This window comes from Rhinopithecus bieti, unplaced genomic scaffold (assembly GCF_001698545.2).
Source record: "Rhinopithecus bieti isolate Rb0 unplaced genomic scaffold, ASM169854v2 scaffold_26195, whole genome shotgun sequence".
NCBI lineage: Eukaryota > Metazoa > Chordata > Mammalia > Primates > Cercopithecidae > Rhinopithecus > Rhinopithecus bieti.
This window is the reverse complement of record NW_016811799.1, coordinates 369300-375481: the sequence shown is the minus strand read 5'-3', so window position 1 is coordinate 375481 and position 6182 is coordinate 369300.

Genomic DNA, 6182 nt, shown 5'->3' with positions numbered 1-6182 from the left:
AAAAATTCCTAAAAAAAAAAAAAAAGAAATAAGATAACAAATGCTGGCCGGGCGCGGTGGCTCAAGCCTGTAATCCCAGCACTTTGGAGGGCAAGACGGGCGGATCACGAGGTCAGGAGATCGAGACCATCCTGGCTAACACGGTGAAACCCCGTCTCTACTAAAAAATACAAAAAACTAGCCGGGCGAGGTGGCGGGCGCCTGTAGTCCCAGCTACTCGGGAGGCTGAGGCAGGAGAATGGCGTAAATCCGGGAGGCGGAGCTTGCAGTGAGCTGAGATCTGGCCACTGCACTCCAGCCCAGGCGACAGAGCGAGACTCCGTCTCAAAAAAACAAAACAAAACAAAACAAAAAAAGATAACAAATGCTTAGGGGTGGGGAGGGAGTCTGAATTGTCAGATGGTTTGGTTGCAGGTAACAGTAGGTATTCCCTAACTGCTAACTACTAATGTGATGTATCAGGTACTTGACATGTACCATACATAAATTTTTACCCTCAAACAATCCTGTGAAGTGGGTGACATGAGCATCTTGATTTTCAAGAGGGGAAATTGAGTCTCAGAGAGTTTAAGTCAGTTACTCGAGATCACACAACTAAGTGGCAATGTCAGGTTTTGGATTCAGGCAGTCTGACTCTTGAGCATGCATTCAAACCTATGCGTTGCAGGTAGAAGGATGTGATGCCAAGAAGTATTTCCAATGCCCTGAGCATGTTCTGGCCAGTGCCTCCAACCTTTGGATACTAATAAATCCTAAAGCAGGAGACCACGGGAGGGACTTTGAAAGCATCATTATCTCCAAAGTCTACCCCATTACTACTCCATGAGTTAATTATAAACCAGAATCAAATGCTACATTCTTCTTATATCCCAGTCTTGAGAGAAATCCTTTGTGTTAACTTGAGTCAACTTAAGAAGATCCAAGCTCCCCATCTGACTTCATCACTTCACCTCACCCTTCCAACCCTCACTCTGAACTTACAAACACCACATTTATCTGCCTTCTGTCAGGCTGATAGAAGTGTGGCGCAAGAATTGGGACTTACAAACCTTGCCACTCATCACTGATGGCAGTAAATGCTTACAGAGCAATTTGGATTATCATGGTATAGAACAGGCTTAGAGGGCTCAGAAAGTTGTGATCTAAACAGATGTCTTTTTTTTTATGGGCCAAAGACACATTCTCTTCTATTTTTTCTTTTTATTTATTTATTATTTATTCACTTATTTTTAGAGACAGGGTCTCACTCTATCTCCCAGTCTGGAGTGCAGTGGCACAATCAAGGCTCACAACAGCCTTAACCTCCTAGGCTCAAGTGATCCTCTTGCCTCAGCCTCCCAAGTGGTTGGGACTACAGAGCATGCCACCTTGCCTGGCTAATTTTTTTTTTCCATTTTTTTGTAGAAATGAAGTCTTGCTGTATTGCTCAGGCTGGTCTTGAACTCCTGGCCTCCAGCAATCCTCCCACCTCAGCCTCCAAAGTGCTGGGTTTACAGGTGTGAGCCACCACACCCAGTTGGTCACATTCTCTTCTCTGTCAGATATCCTGGATGGCCTACACTGCAAGCATGAGATACAGTAAAGAAATGATGAATCTTTGTCTCCTGGGAGAGGAAAACAAGCCATCTTCTGTTGGTATAAATGACCATGGTTTCAAATGGGCATAGCATTGAGAGTGGGAGGAAAGAAGCAGAAAATTTGTTCCTCCTGCCCAGCAACCTGACCACAGAACTGCAACATTCCCCCTATGATGGTTACAACAGGAACATGGCTTCCTGGTCTCCTCTCTTGGCTCCTCCACCCCCACACTCACACTGTACTCAGCAAAGTGCCCTTTCTCAAATATAAGTCTGATCATGTCACTGTCCCACTTCAGACCAATCAATGTCATCCAAGTCCTTTACTCTAATCTATAAGGCCCTCGCGCTTTCTCACCTCTTTTACTCCATGGCCTGCCACCCCAGGTCTTTACACATGCTATCTCCTCTGCCAGACACACTCTCTCCTTCCTTTCTCTCCACTGCACTTGCTCCTTCTCTTTCATTTCTCAATGTATAGGTCTCTTGTCCCAGGAAATCTTCTCTGACATAGTCTCACTGCTGATTAAATTAGATCCCCCAGTTGTACCTTCCCATAGCACCCTACCCTTCTCCTTCAAGGCGTTTATCCACTGTGTTGTCATTAAGTGTTAGGTGTCTGTATTTCTTGCTGGACCATAAGCTCAGGGAGGGCACAGACCAGGTGTGTATTCTTCATTACTGATTCTCTGGAGTCTAACCAGGGAAGGCACCAAGATAGAATGTATGATTAGAGGTTAGTTAAGCAATAAGGGCAATAAATGAAGGGGATGTCCTTCTGGGGGAAAGGACTGAATGAACAAAGGCATGGAGCTGAGTCAGCACAGCAATCTGCGTGAAGTTCAATAGTATTAGAATTTAAACTATACAGGAAGGAGTGGAACCACCTGAGGCCAGGGAAGGGGTGAAGGCCAGATAAGGACACAGTCTGTATGGGGGATAGTGAGTTGACATCTTTTACCAGAGGTGAAGACCCTTATCAAGAAAGCTGAAGGTGAGGCTGAAGTAGTCTGGGGCCAGATGTGCACAGCTTTGAGTGTGCTACTGGCATAAAATGGTGAGACAGGGAGCATCATTCATCCAGTCAACAGATAGTTGCTGAACATTTGTGGTGCACCAAGCACTGTGCTGAGCCCTGAGGATACCAGGGTGCCTTCAAGGATCTGATAATTCTGTGAGTTGTGTGCTTTGTGTATGTTTCTAGGAAGATCAATACTTTTTATCACATCCTCAAAAGGATTCAGGAAGAGGAACATCTGGGAACAGAATTTGGGAGGTGGGATCTACAGACTCTCCTCAAGCACATCCACAAACCCCATTTAAGACTCGCTTTTGGAGATGTGTGTTGCAACCATCAGCCACAGAACATAGCTGGAATGAAGACAGGGACTGGGTCAATTTTTGTCCATCATTTCTTCCTCAGTGCCTAGAACAGAAATCTCAAACTCACTATGGTTTATAGCAAACTCATGGATTTCCACACCACAGCCCCTACCCCTGCCTCCTCAACCTACTTCTTCCCCAGTTTTCTCCTTCTCAGTAATGGCTCCACCACCCACAGTTCCTGACATCCTTGATCCCTCTCTTTGCACCACCCCCATATGCAATCCATCAGTAAACCCTGAATCTGCCTGCCCCATCGACCTTCAGTGCCACAGCTTTAGTCCCAGCCCTAGTCCTTTCCTGTCTGAACTCATTGCAATGACCTCTTGACCAGTCTCCCTGCTTCTTGCCACTCTTGCTCTCTCTTGTCCATTCCTCACCTTTTAGCCAGATCCTCTCATTTCCCACTAGTTCTCCGTAATTTCCCAAGACACTAAGAATCAAATCCAAACCCTCTACCCTGATCTAATGTCCTCCACATCTGGCCCTCGCCAACCTCTTTGAACCTCATCTCCTTCCATGTTTTCACCATCATTCAGGACCCTCCAGTCACAGGGTCCTTTGAGCATTTCCCCATCATGGGGAGTCCTGTTCTGCCTTAGAGCTTGTGAACTTGCTACTCCCTCTGCCTGGAGACTCTTCTTTCTGATCCATCAGGTGGTCGCAGCTCAATCTTCCCTTCTTAGAAAGTCTTTCCTCTTTTATTGTCTTTCTAGCACTTACATCTATGGGAAATTAACTTGTTAATTAATTTCTTTGCAAGTTAATTTGTTTTAACCCTCTCTAGAATGTAAGCTCCCTGAGGGCAGGAATCTTGGTGGTTTTGTTGTTGCCGCTGTTGTTGTTGTTGTTAACCCTTGTATCCCCATCCCCTAGAACAAGTAAGGCATTTTATAGGTGTTCAAGAAATATTTGTTTATTAAATAAATATGTTTTGAGAATCAATTAGGATACTGAAAGGTAAATAACATTGCCTGAGTTGAGCATGTTTTTGAACCTCTCTAGGCTTCAATTTCTTTGTCTGTAAAATGAGGCTAATCATAATTGTTCTTCCCTATAAGTATGGCATGAGATTAAAGATAGATACCCATCCCGTGTGCTGCAATCTTGGAGAAAAGCAATCCTGAATAATAAATACAGAGAAGCTATCTCGGGCACTGGCTGTGATGGACACTTGGGCAGTCTCAAAAGGCAACCCAGGAAAATCAGAGTGGAGGACAAGCTGAAGGGTACATTCCACCTAAGGACACAAGACGATCATGTTTCCCGACGTCTGCTTTGCCAGTTACCCAGTTCTGCCAGGCAAGCCTCTTTTCTGCCAAGGGCCCTTTCCTAATTTCTCCCTCTAACTCTTTCTACTGCCACCTCTACCATGAGTAGGTAACTAACTGGCTACTCTTTTATAGGTCTTTCCTTTGAGCAGAGGGGAAAATAGCAACAGAAATATTTATATGATGATTTCTCAGTTTACATACAGTGTGATTTTATAACTATCATCTTATTTAACCATCCCAGTGACATTTCGAGCTTGACTTATTCTTATTTTAATGAAGAGGAAGCTGAGGCTCAGAGAGGTTGTGGGACATGCTCAAGGTCACGTGGTAGAAAGTAGTCCAGCTGGGATCTACCAGGTCTGCCTATGTGCTTTGCATAATGCAAAACTGAATGTCCTGAGTGCTCCAGTGTTCGGTTCTTGAGGTGAAATTCAGGAGTATCATTTCCCTCTCCAGACCCCCTCCTTCTGCAGCTCCAGTGTAATAGGACAGCAGAGTGCTGGGGTCCTCACTTTAGTTTCTGGGAAGAACAACCCCATGGTGTTGGCCACAGCTAGCTTGAGGACCCAAAGAGGTTAAGCTCGGAGCAGCTGCAAACTGATGCACTAGGAAATCCACAGCAGGCTCAAACAAATGTCTTTGGAGGCTCCTTAATATCTTTTAAATGCAATACATCAGTATTTCTAGTAATTGTTCTTAAAGTTACACATTTTGTGATTTTGGCTTTTTGGCTAGCTGCCAAGGCCATGGCAATTATGGTCACCAACCTGAGGCCTGGCCAGTAGCTGCCCTTAGAAAGTTGCACAAGCCTTTGTAAGCAGTATCAGCAGAGATGAATAAGCTTAGCAAAAGTGTGTGTGTGTGTGTGTGTGTGTGTGTGTGTGTGTGTTTAAAATCTCCACTGTAGGACTCTTGAGCAGGAACAAGAGCTGCCTATGTCTCACCAGCTGTATAAGAGGAATCCCGTGACTACTTGAAGTAACTAGCACATTTTGATTCCTTCAGGTGTATTTGGCACACTTTTGAGATTGTTGGCTGGTTGTGAGAAATAGGGCATCGTAGATCAGTACTCTGCAGTGGGAGCCTAGGGTCCTCTCCCCTTAGCCTGCTTTTCAAGATTTGATCACAGGATACTCCCTGAGATCAAGCTGCCACTCAGTCTCCATTGACTGGACTCCATCCCTGACTCCTGGGACCATATATTTCCTGAGTCTCAAAGTTCTAGTGGCTCTCATTCTACCTGCTGTCTCACTCATGAGGCCTCTGGGTTTGGGGAAAGCCTAAGTATCCTGTTTTCTGACAGGCTTCCCCTCAGAGCTTCAAAGCTGCTTCTTCCAGAAAGCCTTTAAAGCCTTGTTTGCTCTCCCTGACTTTCCTCCAGACAAGGTGGAGGGTACTTCTCTGTGCCTACTGAAGCCTATGTCTGTCCCAACAGGAATTGTCATTGTCTCATCATTTCATGATTTCTTGGCCTGAACATCAAGTTCTTTGAGGGCTGCTATTCCTCTCCCTCCTGTTTTCAGAGGGCTGCTATTCCTCTCCCTCCTGTTTTCAGTGCCCAGCACAGACCCAATTGTCAGTAAATAATCATTTGCTAAAAGAATAAATGGATGAATGAATATAGGAATGCATAATCATTGTGGAGCATTTTGAAAGTAGGGAGAAATTCTGAGAACAGTTGGTTGAGGGATTGTGTTTGTATTCCTCTAGCATTGATCACACTTTTAGAATTCTATTTATTTGTCTGCGTTTTCCAATAGAGGATTCAGAATTCTATAATCAAGAATCTTACTTGCCTTGTTCTGTATAAGCTGGTGCTTAATAAATATTTGGTGAATGAATGAATTGGGAGGAAGAGGTTCCCAGGCACTGGTCTCTGAGCCACACTCAGCAAAGGTTTGCCATTTATTGGACTTACATGTCAGACTTCCAGGATGAATTGCAAACT